This window comes from Eubalaena glacialis, unplaced genomic scaffold (genome assembly GCF_028564815.1).
Source record: "Eubalaena glacialis isolate mEubGla1 unplaced genomic scaffold, mEubGla1.1.hap2.+ XY scaffold_248_1, whole genome shotgun sequence".
NCBI classification, from domain to species: Eukaryota; Metazoa; Chordata; class Mammalia; order Artiodactyla; family Balaenidae; genus Eubalaena; species Eubalaena glacialis.
Genome location: NW_026871260.1, coordinates 149,835 through 172,801, shown reverse-complemented (window position 1 = coordinate 172,801; position 22,967 = coordinate 149,835). Strand labels below are relative to the sequence as shown.

The 22,967-nt window shown below is 72.6% G+C and overlaps 7 non-coding genes and 15 pseudogenes across 7 annotated transcripts; all 22 read right to left on the bottom strand.

Annotated features, from left to right (window-relative positions):
- Nucleotides 1–543: 543 nt before the first annotated feature.
- LOC133083238 (5S ribosomal RNA) lies at nt 544–662 on the bottom strand (annotated as a pseudogene).
- Nucleotides 663–1,573: 911 nt separating this feature from the next.
- Nucleotides 1,574–1,692, bottom strand: LOC133083123 (5S ribosomal RNA; annotated as a pseudogene).
- A 917-nt stretch (nt 1,693–2,609) lies between these two features.
- On the bottom strand, nt 2,610–2,728 carry LOC133083048 (5S ribosomal RNA). The gene has a single exon (XR_009699113.1). It is a non-coding gene; the product is annotated as a 5S ribosomal RNA (ribosomal RNA).
- A 910-nt stretch (nt 2,729–3,638) lies between these two features.
- LOC133083237 (5S ribosomal RNA) lies at nt 3,639–3,757 on the bottom strand (annotated as a pseudogene).
- Nucleotides 3,758–4,668: 911 nt separating this feature from the next.
- Nucleotides 4,669–4,787, bottom strand: LOC133083168 (5S ribosomal RNA; annotated as a pseudogene).
- Nucleotides 4,788–5,704: 917 nt separating this feature from the next.
- On the bottom strand, nt 5,705–5,823 carry LOC133083047 (5S ribosomal RNA). Its single transcript, XR_009699112.1, has one exon. It is a non-coding gene; the product is annotated as a 5S ribosomal RNA (ribosomal RNA).
- Nucleotides 5,824–6,733: 910 nt separating this feature from the next.
- LOC133083236 (5S ribosomal RNA) lies at nt 6,734–6,852 on the bottom strand (annotated as a pseudogene).
- A 911-nt stretch (nt 6,853–7,763) lies between these two features.
- Nucleotides 7,764–7,882, bottom strand: LOC133083167 (5S ribosomal RNA; annotated as a pseudogene).
- Nucleotides 7,883–8,799: 917 nt separating this feature from the next.
- LOC133083046 (5S ribosomal RNA) lies at nt 8,800–8,918 on the bottom strand. The gene has a single exon (XR_009699111.1). It is a non-coding gene; the product is annotated as a 5S ribosomal RNA (ribosomal RNA).
- Nucleotides 8,919–9,828: 910 nt separating this feature from the next.
- Nucleotides 9,829–9,947, bottom strand: LOC133083235 (5S ribosomal RNA; annotated as a pseudogene).
- A 911-nt stretch (nt 9,948–10,858) lies between these two features.
- On the bottom strand, nt 10,859–10,977 carry LOC133083166 (5S ribosomal RNA; annotated as a pseudogene).
- Nucleotides 10,978–11,894: 917 nt separating this feature from the next.
- LOC133083045 (5S ribosomal RNA) lies at nt 11,895–12,013 on the bottom strand. The gene has a single exon (XR_009699110.1). It is a non-coding gene; the product is annotated as a 5S ribosomal RNA (ribosomal RNA).
- A 910-nt stretch (nt 12,014–12,923) lies between these two features.
- Nucleotides 12,924–13,042, bottom strand: LOC133083234 (5S ribosomal RNA; annotated as a pseudogene).
- Nucleotides 13,043–13,953: 911 nt separating this feature from the next.
- Nucleotides 13,954–14,072, bottom strand: LOC133083165 (5S ribosomal RNA; annotated as a pseudogene).
- Nucleotides 14,073–14,989: 917 nt separating this feature from the next.
- LOC133083044 (5S ribosomal RNA) lies at nt 14,990–15,108 on the bottom strand. The gene has a single exon (XR_009699109.1). It is a non-coding gene; the product is annotated as a 5S ribosomal RNA (ribosomal RNA).
- A 910-nt stretch (nt 15,109–16,018) lies between these two features.
- Nucleotides 16,019–16,137, bottom strand: LOC133083233 (5S ribosomal RNA; annotated as a pseudogene).
- Nucleotides 16,138–17,048: 911 nt separating this feature from the next.
- Nucleotides 17,049–17,167, bottom strand: LOC133083163 (5S ribosomal RNA; annotated as a pseudogene).
- Nucleotides 17,168–18,084: 917 nt separating this feature from the next.
- LOC133083300 (5S ribosomal RNA) lies at nt 18,085–18,203 on the bottom strand. The gene has a single exon (XR_009699217.1). It is a non-coding gene; the product is annotated as a 5S ribosomal RNA (ribosomal RNA).
- Nucleotides 18,204–19,113: 910 nt separating this feature from the next.
- LOC133083231 (5S ribosomal RNA) lies at nt 19,114–19,232 on the bottom strand (annotated as a pseudogene).
- A 911-nt stretch (nt 19,233–20,143) lies between these two features.
- Nucleotides 20,144–20,262, bottom strand: LOC133083162 (5S ribosomal RNA; annotated as a pseudogene).
- A 917-nt stretch (nt 20,263–21,179) lies between these two features.
- On the bottom strand, nt 21,180–21,298 carry LOC133083299 (5S ribosomal RNA). The gene has a single exon (XR_009699216.1). It is a non-coding gene; the product is annotated as a 5S ribosomal RNA (ribosomal RNA).
- A 910-nt stretch (nt 21,299–22,208) lies between these two features.
- Nucleotides 22,209–22,327, bottom strand: LOC133083230 (5S ribosomal RNA; annotated as a pseudogene).
- Nucleotides 22,328–22,967: the final 640 nt, after the last annotated feature.

Here is a 22,967-nt window from a genome sequence, read left to right as displayed (position 1 = left end):
GCCCGAAGCCACTGGGAGCCACCATGGAGTGGGCACGGCCCCTTAGCCCCAGCAAGGCCCCCCCTTGCCCCCACGCCGCCCGCCGAGCACAGGACCCCGGCCCTGGTGGCCGGCAGGCCCGGAGAAGCGGCCCCGGCCCCCGCCCCCGCTCCCGCCCCCGGCCGTGGCGAAACGGCGGAGGGGGGGGCTTTTTCCGGAGGGAGCTGTGGAGAGACACACGGGCAGACAGGGGGCTGCGGCGCGGCTGGGCTCCGGTGGGGGCGGCCAAGTGCAGGTCGAGGGCCTCGCGGGCCGCACGGACGGCACCCCGGCCTGCGGCGGAGTCTGGGTCCGGGCCAGCCACCACGGGAGCGGCTGGGGTGGCGGCTGCCTTCCAGGGCCGCATTCTGGCTGCATGTCCAGCCAGCTCGGCGGGGAGCGATCCCTCCGGCGCGCTGTGTTGGGAGGGACGTGAGGAGGTGAGGCCTGCAGCGGTGCTCAGCGGGGGCGGAGGCGGCCTCGGCCGCGGGCCACTAAATGTCAAGGCGGAGCGGGAGGCAAAAAAGCCTACAGCACTCGGTATTCCCATGTGGTCTCCCATCCAGGTACGAAACAGGCCAGACCCTGATTAGCTTCCGAGATCAGACGAGGTGTGGTGCGTTCAGGGAGGTGTGGCCGTAGAATGCAGCGGGGGCCACGGTGTGCCTCTTGAGGCTTAGCTTCGCTGGTGCTGGCGACTCACCGCCAGCCCGGCAGCCAACCCTCTCCGGCGCGGCCCTGCCGTCCGCCCAGGCAAGCGACAGGAGGCCTCGAGGGCCCGGGGGTGGTGGAGTTGTGGGCGACTTCGCAGCTCAGGTCAGGCGGGACCCTCCAGGCCTGTAGGCGCTTGGCCCTCCGCCCCAGAGCCGCTCAACGCTCACAGGACTTGGCCCCGGAGGCTTAAGGGCCTGTGGCCCTCGGTCCCTTGTGCATTCCCCACCCTGTCAATCCACACAGTGCTAGGCGCAGCCCAGCCACGGCCTGGCCGGCCCTCCTGCCCGACGGCAGTCGGCCCTTAACCCACTGGGAGCCACCATTGAGCCGGCACGGCCCCTTAGCCCCAGCAAGGCCACCCTTGCCCCCACGCCACCCGCCGAGCACAGGACCCGGCGCCTGGTGTCTAGCCAGCCCAGCGAACCGGTCCCAGCCCCCGCCCCCGCTCCCGCCCCCGGCCGTGGCGAAACGGCGGAGGGTGGGCTTTTTCCGGAGGGAGCTGTGGAGATACACACGGGCAGACAGGGGGCTGCGGCGCGGCTGGGCTCCGGTGGGGGCGGCCAAGTGCAGGTCGAGGGCTTCGTGGGCCGCACGGACGGCACCCCGGCCTGCGGCGGAGTCTGGGTCCGGGCCAGCCACCACGGGAGCGGCTGGGGTGGCGGCTGCCTTCCAGGGCCGCCTTCTGGCCGCCTGGCCGGCCAGGCCGGCGCGGAGCGCCCCCTCTGGCGCGCTGTGGTGGGAGGGGCCGGAGGAGGTGGGGCCTGCAGCGCTGCTCGGCGGGGGCGGGGGCGGCGGCGGAGGCGGCGGGCGACTAAAGGAGAAGGCGGAGCGGGAGGCAAAAAGCCTACAGCACCCGGTATTCCCAGGCGGTCTCCCATCCAAGTACTAACCAGGCCCGACCCTGCTTAGCTTCCGCGATCAGACGAGATGGGGCGCGTTCAGGGTGGTATGGCCTTAGAGGGCAGCCGGGGCCACGGGGTGCCTCTTGAGGCTTTGCTTCGCTGGTGCTGGCGACTTGCTCCCTGCTCGGCGGTCAGCCCTCTTCAGCAAGGCCCTGCCGCCCGCCCAGGCTGGCGACAGGAGGCCTCAGGGACCCAGGGGTTGCATAGTCAAGGGCGACCTCGCAGCTCAGGTCAGGCGGGATCCTCCAGGCCCGTAGGTGCTTGGCGCTCCGCCCCAGGTCCCGCTTGATGCTCACAAGGACGTGGCCCCGGAGGCTTAATGTCCCTTGGCCCTAGGTCCCTCGGGCATTACCAACCCTGTCCACTCACGCAGTGCTAGGCACAACCTAGCCGTGGCCGGGCCGGCCCTCCTGCCCGACGGCAGTTGCCCCGAATCCACTGGGAGCCACCATTGTGTTGGCATGGCCCATTACAGCCAGCAAGGCCACACTTGCATCCACGCCAACTGCCGAGCACTGTTCCCGGTGCCTAGTGGTCGGCCGGTTCGGAGAACGAGTCCTGGCCCACGACCCCGCTCCCGCACTCGGCCGTGGCGAAACGGCGGAGGGGGGGCTTTTTCCGGAGGGAGCTGTGGAGAGACACACCGGCAGATAGGTGGCTGCGCCGGGGCTGGGCGCTAGTGGGGGCGGCCAGGTGCAGGTCAAGGGGCTCGCGGGCCGCACGGCCGGCACCCGGGCCTGAGGCGGAGTCTGGGTTCAGGCCAGCCACCCCGGGAGCGGCTGGGATGCGGCTGCCTTCCAGGGCCGCCTTCTGGCCGCCTGGCCGGCCAGGCAGGCGGAGAGCGCCCCCTCTGGCGCGCTGTGGTGGGAGGGGCCGGAGGAGGTGGGGCCTGCAGCGGTGCCCGGCGGGGGCGGGGGCGGGGGCGGGGGCGGAGGCGGCGGGCGACTAAAGGAGAAGGCGGAGCGGGAGGCAAAAAGCCTACAGCACCCGGTATTCCCAGGCGGTCTCCCATCCAAGTACTAACCAGGCCCGACCCTGCTTAGCTTCCGAGATCAGACGAGATCGGGCGCGTTCAGGGTGGTATGGCCGTAGACGCAGGAGGGGCCCGCGCGGTGCCTCTTGAGGCCCAGCTTCGCTGGCGCCTGCGCCTTACCGCCATGCCGGCGGCCAGCCCTCTCCGGCAGGGCCCTGCCGCCCGCCCAGGCAGGCGACAGGAGGCCTCGGGGACCCGGGGGTGGCGGAGTGGTGGGCCACCTCGCAGCCCAGGGCGGGCGGGACGCTCCAGGCCCGTCGGCGCTTGGCGCCCCGCCGCAGATCCCGCTCGACGCTCACAGGGACGCGGCCCCGGAGGCTTCAGGGCCCGGCGGCCGCGGTCCCTTGGGCATCCCCCCCTGCCCGCCCACGCGGAGTTAGGCGCAGCCCGGCCACGGCCGGGCCGGCCCTCCGGCCGGGCAGCAGCTGGCCCGAAGCCACTGGGAGCCACCATGGAGTGGGCACGGCCCCTTAGCCCCAGCAAGGCCCCCCCTTGCCCCCACGCCGCCCGCCGAGCACAGGACCCCGGCCCTGGTGGCCGGCAGGCCCGGAGAAGCGGCCCCGGCCCCCGCCCCCGCTCCCGCCCCCGGCCGTGGCGAAACGGCGGAGGGGGGGGCTTTTTCCGGAGGGAGCTGTGGAGAGACACACGGGCAGACAGGGGGCTGCGGCGCGGCTGGGCTCCGGTGGGGGCGGCCAAGTGCAGGTCGAGGGCCTCGCGGGCCGCACGGACGGCACCCCGGCCTGCGGCGGAGTCTGGGTCCGGGCCAGCCACCACGGGAGCGGCTGGGGTGGCGGCTGCCTTCCAGGGCCGCATTCTGGCCGCATGTCCAGCCAGCTCGGCGGGGAGCGATCCCTCCGGCGCGCTGTGTTGGGAGGGACGTGAGGAGGTGAGGCCTGCAGCGGTGCTCAGCGGGGGCGGAGGCGGCCTCGGCCGCGGGCCACTAAATGTCAAGGCGGAGCGGGAGGCAAAAAAGCCTACAGCACTCGGTATTCCCATGTGGTCTCCCATCCAGGTACGAAACAGGCCAGACCCTGATTAGCTTCCGAGATCAGACGAGGTGTGGTGCGTTCAGGGAGGTGTGGCCGTAGAATGCAGCGGGGGCCACGGTGTGCCTCTTGAGGCTTAGCTTCGCTGGTGCTGGCGACTCACCGCCAGCCCGGCAGCCAACCCTCTCCGGCGCGGCCCTGCCGTCCGCCCAGGCAAGCGACAGGAGGCCTCGAGGGCCCGGGGGTGGTGGAGTTGTGGGCGACTTCGCAGCTCAGGTCAGGCGGGACCCTCCAGGCCTGTAGGCGCTTGGCCCTCCGCCCCAGAGCCGCTCAACGCTCACAGGACTTGGCCCCGGAGGCTTAAGGGCCTGTGGCCCTCGGTCCCTTGTGCATTCCCCACCCTGTCAATCCACACAGTGCTAGGCGCAGCCCAGCCACGGCCTGGCCGGCCCTCCTGCCCGACGGCAGTCGGCCCTTAACCCACTGGGAGCCACCATTGAGCCGGCACGGCCCCTTAGCCCCAGCAAGGCCACCCTTGCCCCCACGCCACCCGCCGAGCACAGGACCCGGCGCCTGGTGTCTAGCCAGCCCAGCGAACCGGTCCCAGCCCCCGCCCCCGCTCCCGCCCCCGGCCGTGGCGAAACGGCGGAGGGTGGGCTTTTTCCGGAGGGAGCTGTGGAGATACACACGGGCAGACAGGGGGCTGCGGCGCGGCTGGGCTCCGGTGGGGGCGGCCAAGTGCAGGTCGAGGGCTTCGTGGGCCGCACGGACGGCACCCCGGCCTGCGGCGGAGTCTGGGTCCGGGCCAGCCACCACGGGAGCGGCTGGGGTGGCGGCTGCCTTCCAGGGCCGCCTTCTGGCCGCCTGGCCGGCCAGGCCGGCGCGGAGCGCCCCCTCTGGCGCGCTGTGGTGGGAGGGGCCGGAGGAGGTGGGGCCTGCAGCGCTGCTCGGCGGGGGCGGGGGCGGCGGCGGAGGCGGCGGGCGACTAAAGGAGAAGGCGGAGCGGGAGGCAAAAAGCCTACAGCACCCGGTATTCCCAGGCGGTCTCCCATCCAAGTACTAACCAGGCCCGACCCTGCTTAGCTTCCGCGATCAGACGAGATGGGGCACGTTCAGGGTGGTATGGCCTTAGAGGGCAGCCGGGGCCACGGGGTGCCTCTTGAGGCTTTGCTTCGCTGGTGCTGGCGACTTGCTCCCTGCTCGGCGGTCAGCCCTCTTCAGCAAGGCCCTGCCGCCCGCCCAGGCTGGCGACAGGAGGCCTCAGGGACCCAGGGGTTGCATAGTCAAGGGCGACCTCGCAGCTCAGGTCAGGCGGGATCCTCCAGGCCCGTAGGTGCTTGGCGCTCCGCCCCAGGTCCCGCTTGATGCTCACAAGGACGTGGCCCCGGAGGCTTAATGTCCCTTGGCCCTAGGTCCCTCGGGCATTACCAACCCTGTCCACTCACGCAGTGCTAGGCACAACCTAGCCGTGGCCGGGCCGGCCCTCCTGCCCGACGGCAGTTGCCCCGAATCCACTGGGAGCCACCATTGTGTTGGCATGGCCCATTACAGCCAGCAAGGCCACACTTGCATCCACGCCAACTGCCGAGCACTGTTCCCGGTGCCTAGTGGTCGGCCGGTTCGGAGAACGAGTCCTGGCCCACGACCCCGCTCCCGCACTCGGCCGTGGCGAAACGGCGGAGGGGGGGCTTTTTCCGGAGGGAGCTGTGGAGAGACACACCGGCAGATAGGTGGCTGCGCCGGGGCTGGGCGCTAGTGGGGGCGGCCAGGTGCAGGTCAAGGGGCTCGCGGGCCGCACGGCCGGCACCCGGGCCTGAGGCGGAGTCTGGGTTCAGGCCAGCCACCCCGGGAGCGGCTGGGATGCGGCTGCCTTCCAGGGCCGCCTTCTGGCCGCCTGGCCGGCCAGGCAGGCGGAGAGCGCCCCCTCTGGCGCGCTGTGGTGGGAGGGGCCGGAGGAGGTGGGGCCTGCAGCGGTGCCCGGCGGGGGCGGGGGCGGGGGCGGGGGCGGAGGCGGCGGGCGACTAAAGGAGAAGGCGGAGCGGGAGGCAAAAAGCCTACAGCACCCGGTATTCCCAGGCGGTCTCCCATCCAAGTACTAACCAGGCCCGACCCTGCTTAGCTTCCGAGATCAGACGAGATCGGGCGCGTTCAGGGTGGTATGGCCGTAGACGCAGGAGGGGCCCGCGCGGTGCCTCTTGAGGCCCAGCTTCGCTGGCGCCTGCGCCTTACCGCCATGCCGGCGGCCAGCCCTCTCCGGCAGGGCCCTGCCGCCCGCCCAGGCAGGCGACAGGAGGCCTCGGGGACCCGGGGGTGGCGGAGTGGTGGGCCACCTCGCAGCCCAGGGCGGGCGGGACGCTCCAGGCCCGTCGGCGCTTGGCGCCCCGCCGCAGATCCCGCTCGACGCTCACAGGGACGCGGCCCCGGAGGCTTCAGGGCCCGGCGGCCGCGGTCCCTTGGGCATCCCCCCCTGCCCGCCCACGCGGAGTTAGGCGCAGCCCGGCCACGGCCGGGCCGGCCCTCCGGCCGGGCAGCAGCTGGCCCGAAGCCACTGGGAGCCACCATGGAGTGGGCACGGCCCCTTAGCCCCAGCAAGGCCCCCCCTTGCCCCCACGCCGCCCGCCGAGCACAGGACCCCGGCCCTGGTGGCCGGCAGGCCCGGAGAAGCGGCCCCGGCCCCCGCCCCCGCTCCCGCCCCCGGCCGTGGCGAAACGGCGGAGGGGGGGGCTTTTTCCGGAGGGAGCTGTGGAGAGACACACGGGCAGACAGGGGGCTGCGGCGCGGCTGGGCTCCGGTGGGGGCGGCCAAGTGCAGGTCGAGGGCCTCGCGGGCCGCACGGACGGCACCCCGGCCTGCGGCGGAGTCTGGGTCCGGGCCAGCCACCACGGGAGCGGCTGGGGTGGCGGCTGCCTTCCAGGGCCGCATTCTGGCCGCATGTCCAGCCAGCTCGGCGGGGAGCGATCCCTCCGGCGCGCTGTGTTGGGAGGGACGTGAGGAGGTGAGGCCTGCAGCGGTGCTCAGCGGGGGCGGAGGCGGCCTCGGCCGCGGGCCACTAAATGTCAAGGCGGAGCGGGAGGCAAAAAAGCCTACAGCACTCGGTATTCCCATGTGGTCTCCCATCCAGGTACGAAACAGGCCAGACCCTGATTAGCTTCCGAGATCAGACGAGGTGTGGTGCGTTCAGGGAGGTGTGGCCGTAGAATGCAGCGGGGGCCACGGTGTGCCTCTTGAGGCTTAGCTTCGCTGGTGCTGGCGACTCACCGCCAGCCCGGCAGCCAACCCTCTCCGGCGCGGCCCTGCCGTCCGCCCAGGCAAGCGACAGGAGGCCTCGAGGGCCCGGGGGTGGTGGAGTTGTGGGCGACTTCGCAGCTCAGGTCAGGCGCGACCCTCCAGGCCTGTAGGCGCTTGGCCCTCCGCCCCAGAGCCGCTCAACGCTCACAGGACTTGGCCCCGGAGGCTTAAGGGCCTGTGGCCCTCGGTCCCTTGTGCATTCCCCACCCTGTCAATCCACACAGTGCTAGGCGCAGCCCAGCCACGGCCTGGCCGGCCCTCCTGCCCGACGGCAGTCGGCCCTTAACCCACTGGGAGCCACCATTGAGCCGGCACGGCCCCTTAGCCCCAGCAAGGCCACCCTTGCCCCCACGCCACCCGCCGAGCACAGGACCCGGCGCCTGGTGTCTAGCCAGCCCAGCGAACCGGTCCCAGCCCCCGCCCCCGCTCCCGCCCCCGGCCGTGGCGAAACGGCGGAGGGTGGGCTTTTTCCGGAGGGAGCTGTGGAGATACACACGGGCAGACAGGGGGCTGCGGCGCGGCTGGGCTCCGGTGGGGGCGGCCAAGTGCAGGTCGAGGGCTTCGTGGGCCGCACGGACGGCACCCCGGCCTGCGGCGGAGTCTGGGTCCGGGCCAGCCACCACGGGAGCGGCTGGGGTGGCGGCTGCCTTCCAGGGCCGCCTTCTGGCCGCCTGGCCGGCCAGGCCGGCGCGGAGCGCCCCCTCTGGCGCGCTGTGGTGGGAGGGGCCGGAGGAGGTGGGGCCTGCAGCGCTGCTCGGCGGGGGCGGGGGCGGCGGCGGAGGCGGCGGGCGACTAAAGGAGAAGGCGGAGCGGGAGGCAAAAAGCCTACAGCACCCGGTATTCCCAGGCGGTCTCCCATCCAAGTACTAACCAGGCCCGACCCTGCTTAGCTTCCGCGATCAGACGAGATGGGGCACGTTCAGGGTGGTATGGCCTTAGAGGGCAGCCGGGGCCACGGGGTGCCTCTTGAGGCTTTGCTTCGCTGGTGCTGGCGACTTGCTCCCTGCTCGGCGGTCAGCCCTCTTCAGCAAGGCCCTGCCGCCCGCCCAGGCTGGCGACAGGAGGCCTCAGGGACCCAGGGGTTGCATAGTCAAGGGCGACCTCGCAGCTCAGGTCAGGCGGGATCCTCCAGGCCCGTAGGTGCTTGGCGCTCCGCCCCAGGTCCCGCTTGATGCTCACAAGGACGTGGCCCCGGAGGCTTAATGTCCCTTGGCCCTAGGTCCCTCGGGCATTACCAACCCTGTCCACTCACGCAGTGCTAGGCACAACCTAGCCGTGGCCGGGCCGGCCCTCCTGCCCGACGGCAGTTGCCCCGAATCCACTGGGAGCCACCATTGTGTTGGCATGGCCCATTACAGCCAGCAAGGCCACACTTGCATCCACGCCAACTGCCGAGCACTGTTCCCGGTGCCTAGTGGTCGGCCGGTTCGGAGAACGAGTCCTGGCCCACGACCCCGCTCCCGCACTCGGCCGTGGCGAAACGGCGGAGGGGGGGCTTTTTCCGGAGGGAGCTGTGGAGAGACACACCGGCAGATAGGTGGCTGCGCCGGGGCTGGGCGCTAGTGGGGGCGGCCAGGTGCAGGTCAAGGGGCTCGCGGGCCGCACGGCCGGCACCCGGGCCTGAGGCGGAGTCTGGGTTCAGGCCAGCCACCCCGGGAGCGGCTGGGATGCGGCTGCCTTCCAGGGCCGCCTTCTGGCCGCCTGGCCGGCCAGGCAGGCGGAGAGCGCCCCCTCTGGCGCGCTGTGGTGGGAGGGGCCGGAGGAGGTGGGGCCTGCAGCGGTGCCCGGCGGGGGCGGGGGCGGGGGCGGGGGCGGAGGCGGCGGGCGACTAAAGGAGAAGGCGGAGCGGGAGGCAAAAAGCCTACAGCACCCGGTATTCCCAGGCGGTCTCCCATCCAAGTACTAACCAGGCCCGACCCTGCTTAGCTTCCGAGATCAGACGAGATCGGGCGCGTTCAGGGTGGTATGGCCGTAGACGCAGGAGGGGCCCGCGCGGTGCCTCTTGAGGCCCAGCTTCGCTGGCGCCTGCGCCTTACCGCCATGCCGGCGGCCAGCCCTCTCCGGCAGGGCCCTGCCGCCCGCCCAGGCAGGCGACAGGAGGCCTCGGGGACCCGGGGGTGGCGGAGTGGTGGGCCACCTCGCAGCCCAGGGCGGGCGGGACGCTCCAGGCCCGTCGGCGCTTGGCGCCCCGCCGCAGATCCCGCTCGACGCTCACAGGGACGCGGCCCCGGAGGCTTCAGGGCCCGGCGGCCGCGGTCCCTTGGGCATCCCCCCCTGCCCGCCCACGCGGAGTTAGGCGCAGCCCGGCCACGGCCGGGCCGGCCCTCCGGCCGGGCAGCAGCTGGCCCGAAGCCACTGGGAGCCACCATGGAGTGGGCACGGCCCCTTAGCCCCAGCAAGGCCCCCCCTTGCCCCCACGCCGCCCGCCGAGCACAGGACCCCGGCCCTGGTGGCCGGCAGGCCCGGAGAAGCGGCCCCGGCCCCCGCCCCCGCTCCCGCCCCCGGCCGTGGCGAAACGGCGGAGGGGGGGGCTTTTTCCGGAGGGAGCTGTGGAGAGACACACGGGCAGACAGGGGGCTGCGGCGCGGCTGGGCTCCGGTGGGGGCGGCCAAGTGCAGGTCGAGGGCCTCGCGGGCCGCACGGACGGCACCCCGGCCTGCGGCGGAGTCTGGGTCCGGGCCAGCCACCACGGGAGCGGCTGGGGTGGCGGCTGCCTTCCAGGGCCGCATTCTGGCCGCATGTCCAGCCAGCTCGGCGGGGAGCGATCCCTCCGGCGCGCTGTGTTGGGAGGGACGTGAGGAGGTGAGGCCTGCAGCGGTGCTCAGCGGGGGCGGAGGCGGCCTCGGCCGCGGGCCACTAAATGTCAAGGCGGAGCGGGAGGCAAAAAAGCCTACAGCACTCGGTATTCCCATGTGGTCTCCCATCCAGGTACGAAACAGGCCAGACCCTGATTAGCTTCCGAGATCAGACGAGGTGTGGTGCGTTCAGGGAGGTGTGGCCGTAGAATGCAGCGGGGGCCACGGTGTGCCTCTTGAGGCTTAGCTTCGCTGGTGCTGGCGACTCACCGCCAGCCCGGCAGCCAACCCTCTCCGGCGCGGCCCTGCCGTCCGCCCAGGCAAGCGACAGGAGGCCTCGAGGGCCCGGGGGTGGTGGAGTTGTGGGCGACTTCGCAGCTCAGGTCAGGCGGGACCCTCCAGGCCTGTAGGCGCTTGGCCCTCCGCCCCAGAGCCGCTCAACGCTCACAGGACTTGGCCCCGGAGGCTTAAGGGCCTGTGGCCCTCGGTCCCTTGTGCATTCCCCACCCTGTCAATCCACACAGTGCTAGGCGCAGCCCAGCCACGGCCTGGCCGGCCCTCCTGCCCGACGGCAGTCGGCCCTTAACCCACTGGGAGCCACCATTGAGCCGGCACGGCCCCTTAGCCCCAGCAAGGCCACCCTTGCCCCCACGCCACCCGCCGAGCACAGGACCCGGCGCCTGGTGTCTAGCCAGCCCAGCGAACCGGTCCCAGCCCCCGCCCCCGCTCCCGCCCCCGGCCGTGGCGAAACGGCGGAGGGTGGGCTTTTTCCGGAGGGAGCTGTGGAGATACACACGGGCAGACAGGGGGCTGCGGCGCGGCTGGGCTCCGGTGGGGGCGGCCAAGTGCAGGTCGAGGGCTTCGTGGGCCGCACGGACGGCACCCCGGCCTGCGGCGGAGTCTGGGTCCGGGCCAGCCACCACGGGAGCGGCTGGGGTGGCGGCTGCCTTCCAGGGCCGCCTTCTGGCCGCCTGGCCGGCCAGGCCGGCGCGGAGCGCCCCCTCTGGCGCGCTGTGGTGGGAGGGGCCGGAGGAGGTGGGGCCTGCAGCGCTGCTCGGCGGGGGCGGGGGCGGCGGCGGAGGCGGCGGGCGACTAAAGGAGAAGGCGGAGCGGGAGGCAAAAAGCCTACAGCACCCGGTATTCCCAGGCGGTCTCCCATCCAAGTACTAACCAGGCCCGACCCTGCTTAGCTTCCGCGATCAGACGAGATGGGGCACGTTCAGGGTGGTATGGCCTTAGAGGGCAGCCGGGGCCACGGGGTGCCTCTTGAGGCTTTGCTTCGCTGGTGCTGGCGACTTGCTCCCTGCTCGGCGGTCAGCCCTCTTCAGCAAGGCCCTGCCGCCCGCCCAGGCTGGCGACAGGAGGCCTCAGGGACCCAGGGGTTGCATAGTCAAGGGCGACCTCGCAGCTCAGGTCAGGCGGGATCCTCCAGGCCCGTAGGTGCTTGGCGCTCCGCCCCAGGTCCCGCTTGATGCTCACAAGGACGTGGCCCCGGAGGCTTAATGTCCCTTGGCCCTAGGTCCCTCGGGCATTACCAACCCTGTCCACTCACGCAGTGCTAGGCACAACCTAGCCGTGGCCGGGCCGGCCCTCCTGCCCGACGGCAGTTGCCCCGAATCCACTGGGAGCCACCATTGTGTTGGCATGGCCCATTACAGCCAGCAAGGCCACACTTGCATCCACGCCAACTGCCGAGCACTGTTCCCGGTGCCTAGTGGTCGGCCGGTTCGGAGAACGAGTCCTGGCCCACGACCCCGCTCCCGCACTCGGCCGTGGCGAAACGGCGGAGGGGGGGCTTTTTCCGGAGGGAGCTGTGGAGAGACACACCGGCAGATAGGTGGCTGCGCCGGGGCTGGGCGCTAGTGGGGGCGGCCAGGTGCAGGTCAAGGGGCTCGCGGGCCGCACGGCCGGCACCCGGGCCTGAGGCGGAGTCTGGGTTCAGGCCAGCCACCCCGGGAGCGGCTGGGATGCGGCTGCCTTCCAGGGCCGCCTTCTGGCCGCCTGGCCGGCCAGGCAGGCGGAGAGCGCCCCCTCTGGCGCGCTGTGGTGGGAGGGGCCGGAGGAGGTGGGGCCTGCAGCGGTGCCCGGCGGGGGCGGGGGCGGGGGCGGGGGCGGAGGCGGCGGGCGACTAAAGGAGAAGGCGGAGCGGGAGGCAAAAAGCCTACAGCACCCGGTATTCCCAGGCGGTCTCCCATCCAAGTACTAACCAGGCCCGACCCTGCTTAGCTTCCGAGATCAGACGAGATCGGGCGCGTTCAGGGTGGTATGGCCGTAGACGCAGGAGGGGCCCGCGCGGTGCCTCTTGAGGCCCAGCTTCGCTGGCGCCTGCGCCTTACCGCCATGCCGGCGGCCAGCCCTCTCCGGCAGGGCCCTGCCGCCCGCCCAGGCAGGCGACAGGAGGCCTCGGGGACCCGGGGGTGGCGGAGTGGTGGGCCACCTCGCAGCCCAGGGCGGGCGGGACGCTCCAGGCCCGTCGGCGCTTGGCGCCCCGCCGCAGATCCCGCTCGACGCTCACAGGGACGCGGCCCCGGAGGCTTCAGGGCCCGGCGGCCGCGGTCCCTTGGGCATCCCCCCCTGCCCGCCCACGCGGAGTTAGGCGCAGCCCGGCCACGGCCGGGCCGGCCCTCCGGCCGGGCAGCAGCTGGCCCGAAGCCACTGGGAGCCACCATGGAGTGGGCACGGCCCCTTAGCCCCAGCAAGGCCCCCCCTTGCCCCCACGCCGCCCGCCGAGCACAGGACCCCGGCCCTGGTGGCCGGCAGGCCCGGAGAAGCGGCCCCGGCCCCCGCCCCCGCTCCCGCCCCCGGCCGTGGCGAAACGGCGGAGGGGGGGGCTTTTTCCGGAGGGAGCTGTGGAGAGACACACGGGCAGACAGGGGGCTGCGGCGCGGCTGGGCTCCGGTGGGGGCGGCCAAGTGCAGGTCGAGGGCCTCGCGGGCCGCACGGACGGCACCCCGGCCTGCGGCGGAGTCTGGGTCCGGGCCAGCCACCACGGGAGCGGCTGGGGTGGCGGCTGCCTTCCAGGGCCGCATTCTGGCCGCATGTCCAGCCAGCTCGGCGGGGAGCGATCCCTCCGGCGCGCTGTGTTGGGAGGGACGTGAGGAGGTGAGGCCTGCAGCGGTGCTCAGCGGGGGCGGAGGCGGCCTCGGCCGCGGGCCACTAAATGTCAAGGCGGAGCGGGAGGCAAAAAAGCCTACAGCACTCGGTATTCCCATGTGGTCTCCCATCCAGGTACGAAACAGGCCAGACCCTGATTAGCTTCCGAGATCAGACGAGGTGTGGTGCGTTCAGGGAGGTGTGGCCGTAGAATGCAGCGGGGGCCACGGTGTGCCTCTTGAGGCTTAGCTTCGCTGGTGCTGGCGACTCACCGCCAGCCCGGCAGCCAACCCTCTCCGGCGCGGCCCTGCCGTCCGCCCAGGCAAGCGACAGGAGGCCTCGAGGGCCCGGGGGTGGTGGAGTTGTGGGCGACTTCGCAGCTCAGGTCAGGCGGGACCCTCCAGGCCTGTAGGCGCTTGGCCCTCCGCCCCAGAGCCGCTCAACGCTCACAGGACTTGGCCCCGGAGGCTTAAGGGCCTGTGGCCCTCGGTCCCTTGTGCATTCCCCACCCTGTCAATCCACACAGTGCTAGGCGCAGCCCAGCCACGGCCTGGCCGGCCCTCCTGCCCGACGGCAGTCGGCCCTTAACCCACTGGGAGCCACCATTGAGCCGGCACGGCCCCTTAGCCCCAGCAAGGCCACCCTTGCCCCCACGCCACCCGCCGAGCACAGGACCCGGCGCCTGGTGTCTAGCCAGCCCAGCGAACCGGTCCCAGCCCCCGCCCCCGCTCCCGCCCCCGGCCGTGGCGAAACGGCGGAGGGTGGGCTTTTTCCGGAGGGAGCTGTGGAGATACACACGGGCAGACAGGGGGCTGCGGCGCGGCTGGGCTCCGGTGGGGGCGGCCAAGTGCAGGTCGAGGGCTTCGTGGGCCGCACGGACGGCACCCCGGCCTGCGGCGGAGTCTGGGTCCGGGCCAGCCACCACGGGAGCGGCTGGGGTGGCGGCTGCCTTCCAGGGCCGCCTTCTGGCCGCCTGGCCGGCCAGGCCGGCGCGGAGCGCCCCCTCTGGCGCGCTGTGGTGGGAGGGGCCGGAGGAGGTGGGGCCTGCAGCGCTGCTCGGCGGGGGCGGGGGCGGCGGCGGAGGCGGCGGGCGACTAAAGGAGAAGGCGGAGCGGGAGGCAAAAAGCCTACAGCACCCGGTATTCCCAGGCGGTCTCCCATCCAAGTACTAACCAGGCCCGACCCTGCTTAGCTTCCGCGATCAGACGAGATGGGGCACGTTCAGGGTGGTATGGCCTTAGAGGGCAGCCGGGGCCACGGGGTGCCTCTTGAGGCTTTGCTTCGCTGGTGCTGGCGACTTGCTCCCTGCTCGGCGGTCAGCCCTCTTCAGCAAGGCCCTGCCGCCCGCCCAGGCTGGCGACAGGAGGCCTCAGGGACCCAGGGGTTGCATAGTCAAGGGCGACCTCGCAGCTCAGGTCAGGCGGGATCCTCCAGGCCCGTAGGTGCTTGGCGCTCCGCCCCAGGTCCCGCTTGATGCTCACAAGGACGTGGCCCCGGAGGCTTAATGTCCCTTGGCCCTAGGTCCCTCGGGCATTACCAACCCTGTCCACTCACGCAGTGCTAGGCACAACCTAGCCGTGGCCGGGCCGGCCCTCCTGCCCGACGGCAGTTGCCCCGAATCCACTGGGAGCCACCATTGTGTTGGCATGGCCCATTACAGCCAGCAAGGCCACACTTGCATCCACGCCAACTGCCGAGCACTGTTCCCGGTGCCTAGTGGTCGGCCGGTTCGGAGAACGAGTCCTGGCCCACGACCCCGCTCCCGCACTCGGCCGTGGCGAAACGGCGGAGGGGGGGCTTTTTCCGGAGGGAGCTGTGGAGAGACACACCGGCAGATAGGTGGCTGCGCCGGGGCTGGGCGCTAGTGGGGGCGGCCAGGTGCAGGTCAAGGGGCTCGCGGGCCGCACGGCCGGCACCCGGGCCTGAGGCGGAGTCTGGGTTCAGGCCAGCCACCCCGGGAGCGGCTGGGATGCGGCTGCCTTCCAGGGCCGCCTTCTGGCCGCCTGGCCGGCCAGGCAGGCGGAGAGCGCCCCCTCTGGCGCGCTGTGGTGGGAGGGGCCGGAGGAGGTGGGGCCTGCAGCGGTGCCCGGCGGGGGCGGGGGCGGGGGCGGGGGCGGAGGCGGCGGGCGACTAAAGGAGAAGGCGGAGCGGGAGGCAAAAAGCCTACAGCACCCGGTATTCCCAGGCGGTCTCCCATCCAAGTACTAACCAGGCCCGACCCTGCTTAGCTTCCGAGATCAGACGAGATCGGGCGCGTTCAGGGTGGTATGGCCGTAGACGCAGGAGGGGCCCGCGCGGTGCCTCTTGAGGCCCAGCTTCGCTGGCGCCTGCGCCTTACCGCCATGCCGGCGGCCAGCCCTCTCCGGCAGGGCCCTGCCGCCCGCCCAGGCAGGCGACAGGAGGCCTCGGGGACCCGGGGGTGGCGGAGTGGTGGGCCACCTCGCAGCCCAGGGCGGGCGGGACGCTCCAGGCCCGTCGGCGCTTGGCGCCCCGCCGCAGATCCCGCTCGACGCTCACAGGGACGCGGCCCCGGAGGCTTCAGGGCCCGGCGGCCGCGGTCCCTTGGGCATCCCCCCCTGCCCGCCCACGCGGAGTTAGGCGCAGCCCGGCCACGGCCGGGCCGGCCCTCCGGCCGGGCAGCAGCTGGCCCGAAGCCACTGGGAGCCACCATGGAGTGGGCACGGCCCCTTAGCCCCAGCAAGGCCCCCCCTTGCCCCCACGCCGCCCGCCGAGCACAGGACCCCGGCCCTGGTGGCCGGCAGGCCCGGAGAAGCGGCCCCGGCCCCCGCCCCCGCTCCCGCCCCCGGCCGTGGCGAAACGGCGGAGGGGGGGGCTTTTTCCGGAGGGAGCTGTGGAGAGACACACGGGCAGACAGGGGGCTGCGGCGCGGCTGGGCTCCGGTGGGGGCGGCCAAGTGCAGGTCGAGGGCCTCGCGGGCCGCACGGACGGCACCCCGGCCTGCGGCGGAGTCTGGGTCCGGGCCAGCCACCACGGGAGCGGCTGGGGTGGCGGCTGCCTTCCAGGGCCGCATTCTGGCCGCATGTCCAGCCAGCTCGGCGGGGAGCGATCCCTCCGGCGCGCTGTGTTGGGAGGGACGTGAGGAGGTGAGGCCTGCAGCGGTGCTCAGCGGGGGCGGAGGCGGCCTCGGCCGCGGGCCACTAAATGTCAAGGCGGAGCGGGAGGCAAAAAAGCCTACAGCACTCGGTATTCCCATGTGGTCTCCCATCCAGGTACGAAACAGGCCAGACCCTGATTAGCTTCCGAGATCAGACGAGGTGTGGTGCGTTCAGGGAGGTGTGGCCGTAGAATGCAGCGGGGGCCACGGTGTGCCTCTTGAGGCTTAGCTTCGCTGGTGCTGGCGACTCACCGCCAGCCCGGCAGCCAACCCTCTCCGGCGCGGCCCTGCCGTCCGCCCAGGCAAGCGACAGGAGGCCTCGAGGGCCCGGGGGTGGTGGAGTTGTGGGCGACTTCGCAGCTCAGGTCAGGCGGGACCCTCCAGGCCTGTAGGCGCTTGGCCCTCCGCCCCAGAGCCGCTCAACGCTCACAGGACTTGGCCCCGGAGGCTTAAGGGCCTGTGGCCCTCGGTCCCTTGTGCATTCCCCACCCTGTCAATCCACACAGTGCTAGGCGCAGCCCAGCCACGGCCTGGCCGGCCCTCCTGCCCGACGGCAGTCGGCCCTTAACCCACTGGGAGCCACCATTGAGCCGGCACGGCCCCTTAGCCCCAGCAAGGCCACCCTTGCCCCCACGCCACCCGCCGAGCACAGGACCCGGCGCCTGGTGTCTAGCCAGCCCAGCGAACCGGTCCCAGCCCCCGCCCCCGCTCCCGCCCCCGGCCGTGGCGAAACGGCGGAGGGTGGGCTTTTTCCGGAGGGAGCTGTGGAGATACACACGGGCAGACAGGGGGCTGCGGCGCGGCTGGGCTCCGGTGGGGGCGGCCAAGTGCAGGTCGAGGGCTTCGTGGGCCGCACGGACGGCACCCCGGCCTGCGGCGGAGTCTGGGTCCGGGCCAGCCACCACGGGAGCGGCTGGGGTGGCGGCTGCCTTCCAGGGCCGCCTTCTGGCCGCCTGGCCGGCCAGGCCGGCGCGGAGCGCCCCCTCTGGCGCGCTGTGGTGGGAGGGGCCGGAGGAGGTGGGGCCTGCAGCGCTGCTCGGCGGGGGCGGGGGCGGCGGCGGAGGCGGCGGGCGACTAAAGGAGAAGGCGGAGCGGGAGGCAAAAAGCCTACAGCACCCGGTATTCCCAGGCGGTCTCCCATCCAAGTACTAACCAGGCCCGACCCTGCTTAGCTTCCGCGATCAGACGAGATGGGGCACGTTCAGGGTGGTATGGCCTTAGAGGGCAGCCGGGGCCACGGGGTGCCTCTTGAGGCTTTGCTTCGCTGGTGCTGGCGACTTGCTCCCTGCTCGGCGGTCAGCCCTCTTCAGCAAGGCCCTGCCGCCCGCCCAGGCTGGCGACAGGAGGCCTCAGGGACCCAGGGGTTGCATAGTCAAGGGCGACCTCGCAGCTCAGGTCAGGCGGGATCCTCCAGGCCCGTAGGTGCTTGGCGCTCCGCCCCAGGTCCCGCTTGATGCTCACAAGGACGTGGCCCCGGAGGCTTAATGTCCCTTGGCCCTAGGTCCCTCGGGCATTACCAACCCTGTCCACTCACGCAGTGCTAGGCACAACCTAGCCGTGGCCGGGCCGGCCCTCCTGCCCGACGGCAGTTGCCCCGAATCCACTGGGAGCCACCATTGTGTTGGCATGGCCCATTACAGCCAGCAAGGCCACACTTGCATCCACGCCAACTGCCGAGCACTGTTCCCGGTGCCTAGTGGTCGGCCGGTTCGGAGAACGAGTCCTGGCCCACGACCCCGCTCCCGCACTCGGCCGTGGCGAAACGGCGGAGGGGGGGCTTTTTCCGGAGGGAGCTGTGGAGAGACACACCGGCAGATAGGTGGCTGCGCCGGGGCTGGGCGCTAGTGGGGGCGGCCAGGTGCAGGTCAAGGGGCTCGCGGGCCGCACGGCCGGCACCCGGGCCTGAGGCGGAGTCTGGGTTCAGGCCAGCCACCCCGGGAGCGGCTGGGATGCGGCTGCCTTCCAGGGCCGCCTTCTGGCCGCCTGGCCGGCCAGGCAGGCGGAGAGCGCCCCCTCTGGCGCGCTGTGGTGGGAGGGGCCGGAGGAGGTGGGGCCTGCAGCGGTGCCCGGCGGGGGCGGGGGCGGGGGCGGGGGCGGAGGCGGCGGGCGACTAAAGGAGAAGGCGGAGCGGGAGGCAAAAAGCCTACAGCACCCGGTATTCCCAGGCGGTCTCCCATCCAAGTACTAACCAGGCCCGACCCTGCTTAGCTTCCGAGATCAGACGAGATCGGGCGCGTTCAGGGTGGTATGGCCGTAGACGCAGGAGGGGCCCGCGCGGTGCCTCTTGAGGCCCAGCTTCGCTGGCGCCTGCGCCTTACCGCCATGCCGGCGGCCAGCCCTCTCCGGCAGGGCCCTGCCGCCCGCCCAGGCAGGCGACAGGAGGCCTCGGGGACCCGGGGGTGGCGGAGTGGTGGGCCACCTCGCAGCCCAGGGCAGGCGGGACGCTCCAGGCCCGTCGGCGCTTGGCGCCCCGCCGCAGATCCCGCTCGACGCTCACAGGGACGCGGCCCCGGAGGCTTCAGGGCCCGGCGGCCGCGGTCCCTTGGGCATCCCCCCCTGCCCGCCCACGCGGAGTTAGGCGCAGCCCGGCCACGGCCGGGCCGGCCCTCCGGCCGGGCAGCAGCTGGCCCGAAGCCACTGGGAGCCACCATGGAGTGGGCACGGCCCCTTAGCCCCAGCAAGGCCCCCCCTTGCCCCCACGCCGCCCGCCGAGCACAGGACCCCGGCCCTGGTGGCCGGCAGGCCCGGAGAAGCGGCCCCGGCCCCCGCCCCCGCTCCCGCCCCCGGCCGTGGCGAAACGGCGGAGGGGGGGGCTTTTTCCGGAGGGAGCTGTGGAGAGACACACGGGCAGACAGGGGGCTGCGGCGCGGCTGGGCTCCGGTGGGGGCGGCCAAGTGCAGGTCGAGGGCCTCGCGGGCCGCACGGACGGCACCCCGGCCTGCGGCGGAGTCTGGGTCCGGGCCAGCCACCACGGGAGCGGCTGGGGTGGCGGCTGCCTTCCAGGGCCGCATTCTGGCCGCATGTCCAGCCAGCTCGGCGGGGAGCGATCCCTCCGGCGCGCTGTGTTGGGAGGGACGTGAGGAGGTGAGGCCTGCAGCGGTGCTCAGCGGGGGCGGAGGCGGCCTCGGCCGCGGGCCACTAAATGTCAAGGCGGAGCGGGAGGCAAAAAAGCCTACAGCACTCGGTATTCCCATGTGGTCTCCCATCCAGGTACGAAACAGGCCAGACCCTGATTAGCTTCCGAGATCAGACGAGGTGTGGTGCGTTCAGGGAGGTGTGGCCGTAGAATGCAGCGGGGGCCACGGTGTGCCTCTTGAGGCTTAGCTTCGCTGGTGCTGGCGACTCACCGCCAGCCCGGCAGCCAACCCTCTCCGGCGCGGCCCTGCCGTCCGCCCAGGCAAGCGACAGGAGGCCTCGAGGGCCCGGGGGTGGTGGAGTTGTGGGCGACTTCGCAGCTCAGGTCAGGCGGGACCCTCCAGGCCTGTAGGCGCTTGGCCCTCCGCCCCAGAGCCGCTCAACGCTCACAGGACTTGGCCCCGGAGGCTTAAGGGCCTGTGGCCCTCGGTCCCTTGTGCATTCCCCACCCTGTCAATCCACACAGTGCTAGGCGCAGCCCAGCCACGGCCTGGCCGGCCCTCCTGCCCGACGGCAGTCGGCCCTTAACCCACTGGGAGCCACCATTGAGCCGGCACGGCCCCTTAGCCCCAGCAAGGCCACCCTTGCCCCCACGCCACCCGCCGAGCACAGGACCCGGCGCCTGGTGTCTAGCCAGCCCAGCGAACCGGTCCCAGCCCCCGCCCCCGCTCCCGCCCCCGGCCGTGGCGAAACGGCGGAGGGTGGGCTTTTTCCGGAGGGAGCTGTGGAGATACACACGGGCAGACAGGGGGCTGCGGCGCGGCTGGGCTCCGGTGGGGGCGGCCAAGTGCAGGTCGAGGGCTTCGTGGGCCGCACGGACGGCACCCCGGCCTGCGGCGGAGTCTGGGTCCGGGCCAGCCACCACGGGAGCGGCTGGGGTGGCGGCTGCCTTCCAGGGCCGCCTTCTGGCCGCCTGGCCGGCCAGGCCGGCGCGGAGCGCCCCCTCTGGCGCGCTGTGGTGGGAGGGGCCGGAGGAGGTGGGGCCTGCAGCGCTGCTCGGCGGGGGCGGGGGCGGCGGCGGAGGCGGCGGGCGACTAAAGGAGAAGGCGGAGCGGGAGGCAAAAAGCCTACAGCACCCGGTATTCCCAGGCGGTCTCCCATCCAAGTACTAACCAGGCCCGACCCTGCTTAGCTTCCGCGATCAGACGAGATGGGGCACGTTCAGGGTGGTATGGCCTTAGAGGGCAGCCGGGGCCACGGGGTGCCTCTTGAGGCTTTGCTTCGCTGGTGCTGGCGACTTGCTCCCTGCTCGGCGGTCAGCCCTCTTCAGCAAGGCCCTGCCGCCCGCCCAGGCTGGCGACAGGAGGCCTCAGGGACCCAGGGGTTGCATAGTCAAGGGCGACCTCGCAGCTCAGGTCAGGCGGGATCCTCCAGGCCCGTAGGTGCTTGGCGCTCCGCCCCAGGTCCCGCTTGATGCTCACAAGGACGTGGCCCCGGAGGCTTAATGTCCCTTGGCCCTAGGTCCCTCGGGCATTACCAACCCTGTCCACTCACGCAGTGCTAGGCACAACCTAGCCGTGGCCGGGCCGGCCCTCCTGCCCGACGGCAGTTGCCCCGAATCCACTGGGAGCCACCATTGTGTTGGCATGGCCCATTACAGCCAGCAAGGCCACACTTGCATCCACGCCAACTGCCGAGCACTGTTCCCGGTGCCTAGTGGTCGGCCGGTTCGGAGAACGAGTCCTGGCCCACGACCCCGCTCCCGCACTCGGCCGTGGCGAAACGGCGGAGGGGGGGCTTTTTCCGGAGGGAGCTGTGGAGAGACACACCGGCAGATAGGTGGCTGCGCCGGGGCTGGGCGCTAGTGGGGGCGGCCAGGTGCAGGTCAAGGGGCTCGCGGGCCGCACGGCCGGCACCCGGGCCTGAGGCGGAGTCTGGGTTCAGGCCAGCCACCCCGGGAGCGGCTGGGATGCGGCTGCCTTCCAGGGCCGCCTTCTGGCCGCCTGGCCGGCCAGGCAGGCGGAGAGCGCCCCCTCTGGCGCGCTGTGGTGGGAGGGGCCGGAGGAGGTGGGGCCTGCAGCGGTGCCCGGCGGGGGCGGGGGCGGGGGCGGGGGCGGAGGCGGCGGGCGACTAAAGGAGAAGGCGGAGCGGGAGGCAAAAAGCCTACAGCACCCGGTATTCCCAGGCGGTCTCCCATCCAAGTACTAACCAGGCCCGACCCTGCTTAGCTTCCGAGATCAGACGAGATCGGGCGCGTTCAGGGTGGTATGGCCGTAGACGCAGGAGGGGCCCGCGCGGTGCCTCTTGAGGCCCAGCTTCGCTGGCGCCTGCGCCTTACCGCCATGCCGGCGGCCAGCCCTCTCCGGCAGGGCCCTGCCGCCCGCCCAGGCAGGCGACAGGAGGCCTCGGGGACCCGGGGGTGGCGGAGTGGTGGGCCACCTCGCAGCCCAGGGCGGGCGGGACGCTCCAGGCCCGTCGGCGCTTGGCGCCCCGCCGCAGATCCCGCTCGACGCTCACAGGGACGCGGCCCCGGAGGCTTCAGGGCCCGGCGGCCGCGGTCCCTTGGGCATCCCCCCCTGCCCGCCCACGCGGAGTTAGGCGCAGCCCGGCCACGGCCGGGCCGGCCCTCCGGCCGGGCAGCAGCTGGCCCGAAGCCACTGGGAGCCACCATGGAGTGGGCACGGCCCCTTAGCCCCAGCAAGGCCCCCCCTTGCCCCCACGCCGCCCGCCGAGCACAGGACCCCGGCCCTGGTGGCCGGCAGGCCCGGAGAAGCGGCCCCGGCCCCCGCCCCCGCTCCCGCCCCCGGCCGTGGCGAAACGGCGGAGGGGGGGGCTTTTTCCGGAGGGAGCTGTGGAGAGACACACGGGCAGACAGGGGGCTGCGGCGCGGCTGGGCTCCGGTGGGGGCGGCCAAGTGCAGGTCGAGGGCCTCGCGGGCCGCACGGACGGCACCCCGGCCTGCGGCGGAGTCTGGGTCCGGGCCAGCCACCACGGGAGCGGCTGGGGTGGCGGCTGCCTTCCAGGGCCGCATTCTGGCCGCATGTCCAGCCAGCTCGGCGGGGAGCGATCCCTCCGGCGCGCTGTGTTGGGAGGGACGTGAGGAGGTGAGGCCTGCAGCGGTGCTCAGCGGGGGCGGAGGCGGCCTCGGCCGCGGGCCACTAAATGTCAAGGCGGAGCGGGAGGCAAAAAAGCCTACAGCACTCGGTATTCCCATGTGGTCTCCCATCCAGGTACGAAACAGGCCAGACCCTGATTAGCTTCCGAGATCAGACGAGGTGTGGTGCGTTCAGGGAGGTGTGGCCGTAGAATGCAGCGGGGGCCACGGTGTGCCTCTTGAGGCTTAGCTTCGCTGGTGCTGGCGACTCACCGCCAGCCCGGCAGCCAACCCTCTCCGGCGCGGCCCTGCCGTCCGCCCAGGCAAGCGACAGGAGGCCTCGAGGGCCCGGGGGTGGTGGAGTTGTGGGCGACTTCGCAGCTCAGGTCAGGCAGGACCCTCCAGGCCTGTAGGCGCTTGGCCCTCCGCCCCAGAGCCGCTCAACGCTCACAGGACTTGGCCCCGGAGGCTTAAGGGCCTGTGGCCCTCGGTCCCTTGTGCATTCCCCACCCTGTCAATCCACACAGTGCTAGGCGCAGCCCAGCCACGGCCTGGCCGGCCCTCCTGCCCGACGGCAGTCGGCCCTTAACCCACTGGGAGCCACCATTGAGCCGGCACGGCCCCTTAGCCCCAGCAAGGCCACCCTTGCCCCCACGCCACCCGCCGAGCACAGGACCCGGCGCCTGGTGTCTAGCCAGCCCAGCGAACCGGTCCCAGCCCCCGCCCCCGCTCCCGCCCCCGGCCGTGGCGAAACGGCGGAGGGTGGGCTTTTTCCGGAGGGAGCTGTGGAGATACACACGGGCAGACAGGGGGCTGCGGCGCGGCTGGGCTCCGGTGGGGGCGGCCAAGTGCAG